Consider the following 9,611-nt stretch of genomic DNA (forward strand, 5'->3'; position numbering starts at 1 on the left):
AGCAATTTTTGCTTTAAATATATAAGCTGTAGATAAAAACACACATTTGAAAAATAATGTTTTTAAAGTTACATCACTTCCTTCCTGTAAAAACGACTATTTGCAGAATTCACTCATTACTCACTGACTCTTCCAGTCTATTTATTTCTCACTATTTATTAAAATATTAGGGTCAAGTTTAGAAAAAGTAAGATGATCTTCTTTCTCTCTCTCATGAACATGAATTTATTTATTTATTTAGCTATCCACCTGTCTATCTATTTGGTATGGATTGGGAAGGTGGATCTCATCTGATTTGAAATATATCTGATATATAACAGTTGCTTCTGAACTAGGCCTGCTCAGTTGTGTGCAAAGGAACAATTCCCCTTTATCCAGGACTGCAGAATACCTGATGGAACATATTTCTAGTTTTAACACCATTCTTGAGCTTTTGCTGTTCATTCTATGTAGGAATAAAAATCTTTAGAGGGAAGAAAGATTTTTTAATTAGCTGACATGCAGAATGAGGCTATTTTGCAGCAATTTTTCTCCTATTTTCACTTTCAGTTTATTTCTGTCCTACATGGGGACCTCCTGAATTGCCTTATAAGGCTAAGGCTTTGTTTTCAGATCTCACAATTCTTTGGCATCACCTTTTTGCCCCTTGCACAATTCTATTTGTTTAGACACTCTAATACAGAATAAATAATGATTTTATGCTGAAAACAAGTTGACATTGCAAATGATTGAATAACTCTGATTTTGGAAAATGTACCACTATGAAACTATATTATTGATGTTTTATTGATGTCGTAGAGTAGTACAATAGTCAGGAGTTTCCATAAGAAGAATATGTAATGCATAAAAAAATCTATCAAGCATATTTTACTTCCCATTTCTGATTGTCATGATCACCTGCTTTTACATAAATCTCCTAGGAATGTCTGCCTTGTATTTTCCTTTTATTACATCACAGGCCCATTGATCATCCTCTTGTCAGGAAAGCCTCTGATCAGAGTTCTCTTCCTTATGTACTTAGAGTATCCTCTTTTGAAGATTATGGTTTTCCTTCTCATTTCTCCATAATTAACTGCCAGATATACTGTGGGATATCTATTTTCATTCTTTTAACAGGAGGATTTTGACCAGGAGTTAAAATTAATAAGTACCTACTTACTCAGTCTTTTTCTAAAAAATGTTTTGAGTCACAGCTGTCTGCCAAATGCTGCACTAGAGAAATAACAATGAACAAAACCACTTCCTGGCCCTCAATGCAACTCTGCATGAAGTTTGCAATTACATGGGAAGTCAGACATTGATTAAATAGACATACAGAGAGCTATGCAGTAGAGTGACAGGGTCCTGGGGGAGAATATTACAAGTTAACACACTGAATTCTGAGAAGTCTTTCTGAGCATACGTGACTAAGTTAGGGACCTGGAGGATTAACATGAGGATAATGCTGGTTCCTCTTTCTTTTCCTCATATGAGTCTAGGGGATCCCTCCAACATGTACCTTTCCATATTTAGAGATTTTATCTTCCTCCCTTTTCTTTTACAAGGTCATGTCTCTTTTACTGTTATCTTCTACTTTGATTTCCTAAAATCTTAAGTGCACAGTGTTCTGTGAAGTTCCCTAACTTCCTTACCTTCTAGGGAGAGGTCAAGTTTCCTATTATTAATACTATTTAATTCTATTCAAAGAGCTATTCTTTATGGATTATAATTAAGAACACACTCATATTTGGTTCCCTCTTCTTTGGAAATGTATATTTAGACCAATCACACTAGTAAAATATACAAGAGGTAGTAGAGAACAAGGAAGAGTAATTGGGAGGAAACTAGAGGGTGCTAACCACGAGGTCAACATAGCTCAAGAAACTGAATAAAGGACTGACTGCTTGAGACTAAGCAAAAGTCCAGTGAATAAATACATTTGGGCAGAACCCTAGGAATAGCAGAAATTCAGAGGGCTATGTAGCTATAACAAAGCAGTTTCGTTTTGAGGATGAAGATTTGCACATATGATCCAGACATAAGGGAAATCCACTTATTAAGGAACCAGAATCAGTCTTGTTTCCTCATATGGCTGAGTAGCAAGAGATAATTTCCTTGTGAGCCTGAGATAAATAATATTAAATACCTGCATAATGTCAATATTTTTAGAATTATTCTCTTCTGTCTTATAAAAATGACAGTAATAATAATGATAGTAAAAATAACAATATTCATGATTCTAAACATCCCATTTAGAAACAAAGCTGGAAATGATATAGGTTTTTTAGAAATGAAGTGAGCCCAAGTTGTTGGTGTAAGAAATGAGGGGGGAAATGGGAAGCTTAAAGGGTTCAGTCAGTGTTTTAAGTCTGAGTCAATCTCTCTAAAGAAAGATGGTTTTATAGTTAAAATTAATTATGTAGCATTGAATTTTGTGAAATCAGTGGACTTACAAGGCAAAGTCCTTGTTTTAAAGAATAAAGCAAATGTCTTCATCCACTGATGACAAAAGTAAAAAGTAACACAAATTTAGAAGCAAAAAATATATGCTTAGATTTTGATGAAAGTTATTTATAAGTATAAGCATCAGGAATAAAAGCTCATTGGTTATAAGTGCAAATGCCCAAGGACATATATTAGAGTGACATTTCTAGTTAAATAAATGATTTTAAAGGATGCTTCTGAAATCTACAATATTGCCAATGTTCACAGATTGTAATCACTTATCAGTAGGATATCAATGTGCGTATCTTCTCCTAATTTATAATTAAAGATTTCAAAAAGTTAGAGCCTAATATAGAACCTTATATCAACTCAACTGGCTTGGTCTAATTTCTCACTAAAATGAATTTAGATTATTTTGTCCAATGTCCAAATAGTCATTCATTTCTTAAGGGAATATTCTGCTTCATTTGCAAATATAGCAATGAAAGTAAATGAGAGGAAGAGAAGTCTGTGGAAAAATGTGATCTTTCTTCTGTATTTCTTGAGAAAATGTGCTAATTACATCTTATTGTTCTTATTCAGTATTAGCAGTATTTATGAGGCATTGGGAAGCCTTATACAGAATTAAAGATTTCTTCAAATGAGTGGAGAGTGACCATCAAAAACTCTTGCCAGGATGTCTCCAGCCAATACCTCATGTATTCACCCCTCATCCTTCCTGCTGTTGGGAGTTCCAGGACTGGAAAATATGCAAATCTGGCTTGGCTTTCCATTTGGCACAGTGTATCTGATTGCCCTCCTTGGGAATGTTACCATCCTCTCTGTCATCCAGACTGAGCACAGTCTTCACCAGCCCATGTTCTACTTATTGGCCATGTTGGCTCTCACTGACCTGGGCCTTTCTGTGGCCACTATTCCCAAAATTCTGGGCATCTTCTGTTTTGGACTTAATGAGATTTCCTTTGGGGGATGCTTAGCTTACATGTTCTTCATACACCTGTTTACAGGCTTTGAAACATTCATGCTTGTAGCCATGGCTTTTAATCATTATGTTATCATTTGCCACCCTCTTTGATACAACACAATCCTCACCAATAGAAATATCTGTATTATTGCTGAAATAGGAATGTTAAAAAATTTGGTTTTTGTTTTTCCACTTATATTCCTCCTTCTAAGGCTTTCATTCTGTGGATATGATATTATACCCCATACCTACCGGGAGCGCATGGGCATTGCCCGTCTGGCCTGTGTCAGTATAAAGGCCAATATATTATTTGGATTAACCCTTATTTCTTTGATACTTTTGGATGTTATTTTGATTGCTATATCCTATGTAAAGATTATACATGCTGTCTTCAGACTCCCATCCTGGGAGGCCAGGCTCAAAGCTTTTAACACCTGTGGTTCCCATGTGTGTGTCATCTTAGCTTTCTTCACTCCAGCCTTTTTCTCCTTTATGACTCATCGATTCGGACATAATATTCCACGTTACATCCACATCCTCCTGGCTAATTTATATGTGACCATCCCCCCTGCTCTTAACCCCATTATTTATGGAATGAGAACCAAGCAGATCCGAGAACTGGTGTTGACAATATTCCTTTTTAAAGAAGTTTGACTCTGAACACTTGATTTGAAAAAAATTTTTCAAAGCCTTTTTCTTTTCCATCCTTTAAAAACTGAAGTGTCCTTAAGCTTTTATGGAGCAAATGCTTTACAGAATATAATACTAAATACCACGTTTCATCATTTACATACAGTATCAAATTGGAAATAATTTTACATAGCAAATATTTGTCCCTAGACTAAATTTAAATTTTATTGTTAAATAAATAGGTGTCATTTATTTCTACAATAGATATTAAAATCAGGATTTGATGATAAAGTCTTAATGCAACTTGAGTAGTATTAAATAGTCTCTCTATACAGAATTTGTTGATTATAGTAGAGGAGTGCTGTGCTGCCAAGGACTGTCACAGCTGTAATGGGTCTGACTAGATGATGCTGCAGGGTGTGGGTTCCAGGAGCACTAATCAAAGAAATTGAACAGATCGTTTTTCTTCCATGATAGAGTTGGCTCCCTTTAAAATGTAGCCATAGGATAGAAAATAATAAAATGACATAAACACCATTTTACATTCCATTTTTATAAGTTTTGCAATAGCAACTGCAGCAATTACACAGAAATCAAATAACTGAAAGGACTTATGAGACTTTGCAGGATATACTTATTTTAGGCTTTAAGTAAGATCAAAGTCAATAAAGTACAGCAGAGTAAAGAAGCAGATATAGGAGGTAAACATGGAAAGAGATTGAATATATTTAGACATAACTCCCAGGATGCTTTCTCAATTGCACACAATGGACTGCATCTTTGTCGTGAATCATCAAAAAAGACACTTTTGTTCCACCCAAGCCAAGGCACACATTTACTGAGAGTCCTTTCAATCTTACTGGTTACATAGCAAAATATGGGGCTTCCATAATATGGATAGGACTCATCCAATTATTTGAAGGCCTGGATAGAATGACTGATCTTCCCTGAATAAGAAGGAATTCTGCCAGTTGCTGAGTATATCTTTTCCAATCATGCATTCTAGAACTGGGAAAATAACCACAAAAGAGTTTCAGAGACTTAGTGGGCCACTGTGAGATGGATCTGAGCTAAAAACATTGATCACTTGACCTCCAAAAGTCCCTTCTCTGTATGGACTTCATAAAAAATTATGTATATATATATATGTGTATATATATATATATATATACACATACACACAAACTTTTTTCACAATATACTACTGAGAAAATAAAAAATTCAAGTCCCAGACTAAGAGAAAATACTTGCAACGCATATATCAGACAGTGCATTTGCATGCAGACTACATGAAAAACTTTTACAGATCAATAATAAAAAGACAAAAAACAATTAAAAAAATGAAGGTAAAATTTTAATAGCTATTTCCCAAAAAGATTATGAATGGTCAATAAGCACATGAAAACATACTCACTATCACTAGTCATTAGGAAATGCAAATTTAAACCACACAAGATACCATTACAATTAAAATTGCTAAAATTAAAAAGACTAGCCCTATAGAATATTAGCAAGAAAGTGAAGCAACCAGAACCATGCACTGCTACTTTGACGGAAAATGGAAGAAAGACTTAGAAAACAGTTTTGTAGTTTTAAGAAATAATGTTTAACATACATCTATCATATGACCCAACCAATATACTCCTAGGTGTTTACCCAAAAGAAATTTTAAAAACAATCGTTCATACAAAGACTGTACACAAATTCTCCTAGAAGCTTTATTTGTTATAACCTCAAACTGAAAACAAGCTAGTGAGCCTACAAAATCTTAATTTTTTTTAACACAATCACACAAAGGAAAACAACCTTTTAATATACAGCACTTCATGCATTTTACTACACCTATTCAAACATACTTCTGTTAACAAAGAAATGAACTCAAAGTAAGAACACAAGATGGTGCAAAATTAGTGAGCACTAACTAAAACAAACTGAATAATTCCATTTAAGTAAATACAATCATTAAAAATATTACTAGACCATTAGATATAATTCCTAAAATATTATATATATGCATGTTGAATATTATAATCCAAAAATATTTAAATATAAATTTATTCACGGAACTTGCCTGAAGGGTTTAAATTTAATGTGTGAATATACACCTTTGTAGGTATTTGGAAAGTTCTGGTACAATGTTCTATTCTAGGTTATTAGTGTGATCTTTGCACAACCTTATTACTTGTTCCTGGAAACTGGACTTTACTGTGCATATTAGCTTCATTGTCTCCTTTTCATATCATTATCTAAAACAAAAGAAACAAATAATAAAAAATCCAAAAGAAGTAACAAGAAAACTTTTCCTACCCAATTGGAAAAAAACAAAGGCAACAACTATTAATATTTTAAAGAATTGCTTACTATATTTTAACAATTTAAAAAATAATAACACAAGAACAGTAATTTTAATAGACTCTATGTTTTATTTATTTTAATTGAAATGTAGTTGATTTACAATGTTATGTTAGTTTCAGGTATACAGTAAAGTGATTCAGTTATACATACACATCTATTTCTTTCCAGATTCTTTTCCCATATAGGTTATTGCAAAATATTGAGAGTATAGTTCCCTGTGCTATACAGTATGCCCTTGTAGACTATTAGAGAAGTTTTAGATTCAAGAAAAAATTGAGTGGAAGGTACATAGATTTCTCCTATACCCCCTGCTCTGACACATGCAGAGTCTCCCCCCATTATCAACATCACTCACCAAACTAATATGTTTGTTACCACTGATGAACCAATATTGGCACATCATTGTCACCCAGAGTGCATAGTTCACATTAGGATTCACGCTTGGTACTGTACTCTTTATGGGTCTGGACAAATGTATAATGACATCTATTCACCCCTGCAGTATCATACAGAGTCGTTTCCCTGCCCTAAAAATCTTCTGTGCTCCTGTGCTATTCATCCCTTCCCTAGCCCTCAACTACTGGCAACTGCTCTTCGTTATACTGTTTCCATAGTTTTACCTTTTACAGGATGTCATATATTTGGAACCATACAGTATATAGCCTGTTCACATTGGCTTCTTTCACTTGGTGATATGCATTTAAATTTCCTGCATGTCTTTTCGTGGCCTAAGAGCTCATTTCTTTTCAGTGCTAAATAATATTCCATTATCTAGATGTACCACAACATCTTTCATCTACTAAAGGACATCTTGGTTGCTTTCAAATTTTGACACTTACGAATAAACTTGCTATAAATATCTGTATGCAGGTTTTTCTATGGACATATGTTTTCTAATCCTTTGGATAAATACCAACAAGAATGATTGCTGGATCATATGGTAAGAGTATGTTTAGTTTTGCAAGAAACTACCAAATGTCTTCCAAAGTGGCTGTTCCATTTTACATTCCCAACAGCAAAGCTCTTTCTCTTTTCCTAATCTCTTCTTTCTCATTTTCCCTTTAGGTACCTTCAGCATTTGTGATAACCTGTGGAAATAAGAATCCAGAAAGATTTCAAACTTTTTCCACCAATCACTTTGTTTTGATGCTTTAATGGACCTACTTATCTGTGATGTGGCCTGGGATCTGGAATATTCATCTATTTTGATCTGAACTCCTGAATATGAGATGTAGGCCTTACCAGAAACCTATATTTGCTATTATAAAATTATGGTAATTTGTACAGTATAGTATTGGCATACAGATAGAAAAGTACATGAGTGAATCAAGAAACAGACCCATCTCTATACTAGTATCTGATTTACAACAAAAGTGTCATGAAATACAGTGTGGAAAACATGAGCTTTTCTATAAATAGTTCTGGATTAACTGGAATATTCATATATAAAACTTGATCCTTATTTCACATTGGACACAAAAATCAATTCTAAATGGATCATAGACCTAAATGTAAAGGTAAAATAATAAAGAATATTGACGGTAACATAAGAGAATATCTTTCTGTTGTTGAGTTTGGCAGAGTTTTTGTCAACAGGACATAAAAAACAGCAACTTTATTTAATAAATTGGACTTCATTGAACATGACAACTTAAATTTCTCAAAAAACACCATGTAAAGGGTTAAAAGCCAGTTCATATACTGAGAGAAGATGTTTGCAGGATATATATATCTGAAAAAGGATTCATATACAGACTATAAAAAGAACTTTTACACTTCATTGGAAACAATTCTACAAAAATGGGCAAGAATTTTAAAAAGTGTTTGAATAAAGAGGATATCCAAATGACCAACAGCTGTAGGGTTTCTTTTTTTTTTAGCTCTTTATTGGAGTATAATTGCTTTATACTGTTGTGCCAGTTTCTGCTGTACAACAAAGTGAATTAGCTGTATTTATACATATAACCCCATATCCCCTCCCTCCTGCAACTCCTTCCCACCCTCCCTACCCCACCCCTCTAAGTCATCACCAATCACAGAGTTGATCTCCCTGTGTTATACAGCAGTCTCCCACTAGCTATCTATTTTACATTTGGTAGTGTATGTATGTCAATGCTATTCTCTCACTTCATCCCAGCTTCCCCTTCACCGCCCCACCCCCGTGTCCTCAAGTCTGTTCTCCATATCTGCATTTATAGTTTTATGACACCATTAATAATAAAGGAACTGTATTTTAAAGCCACAGCACAATAGCATCACATATCCCACATAATGGCAACAAATACAAATACACATAAACACCCACATGCAAGTGCAAGTACAAAACAAATAGTGATTTTGAGCATGCGCAGCAATTGGCTTATACATAACCGGTGAGAATGTAAAATGATGTATAATTTTGGAAAATTGAAACTTTCTACTAATACAAAAACAATCACCCAGCAATCATACTCTTAGAAGTTATAATTGACTGCAGTGTCTCCCAAACAACAAGTAGAGAAATATTCATAACCACTTTATTCAAAATAGCCCCAAACAGGATAAAACCCAAATGTCCATCCAGAATGGAGAATTCAATTTGGTACGCTCATAAAATGAAATACTATATAATAATAAAAATTAATGTTTCATCTACATGCAATCACATGAATTAATCTCACAGGTAGAATTTGGAATAAAATAAGCTATCACAAAGGATGCATATTAATGACTTAATATTAAAGCCAGAAACTGTCTAACCATTAGTATTAGATATGAAAAAATGGTGAACTCAATGTTACTGACTGGCAGTGGCATGAAGCCCTCTTCTGAGTTGTTGGCAGTGCCACATATTTTGATATAAACAGTAGTTACAAAGCTTCTGGGCTGCCCTTAAGAGGTGCAGGTACTCAGACAAATGCTTTTTGTGGGGCTTCAGCGTAAACAATTTGAATCACTCCCAAATCAGCATGCCAGAACTATTTTTGTAGACCAACCTCTAGCAATCTCATGACATAAGTACTGTACCACACCGTGGAGCAATCTGTTTTCTGGGCCACTGCCCTAGAATTGGGACCTTTCAAAACTCCCTGGGAATCTCTATAGGCATTTTCTCTGGAGCTCTATGTGCATTAATCACATTTCATTATGAATGAAATAATACTAAAGTCAGTCTTTTTTTCTGTTCCAACATTCTGTAGTTGAGAAACACAACTCTCTTTTCCCTAGATTAAAATAGGTATCTCTGAGACAGTTTATA

The 9,611-nt window shown here is 34.1% G+C and overlaps 1 pseudogene; it reads left to right on the top strand.

Annotated features, from left to right (window-relative positions):
* The first annotated feature begins 3,100 nt into the window (after positions 1 to 3,100).
* LOC130861726 (olfactory receptor 52E8-like) lies at positions 3,101 to 4,042 on the top strand (annotated as a pseudogene).
* The last annotated feature ends 5,569 nt before the right edge of the window (positions 4,043 to 9,611 follow it).

The sequence above is a fragment of the Hippopotamus amphibius genome, chromosome 9 (assembly GCF_030028045.1).
Source record: "Hippopotamus amphibius kiboko isolate mHipAmp2 chromosome 9, mHipAmp2.hap2, whole genome shotgun sequence".
Taxonomy (NCBI): domain Eukaryota; kingdom Metazoa; phylum Chordata; class Mammalia; order Artiodactyla; family Hippopotamidae; genus Hippopotamus; species Hippopotamus amphibius.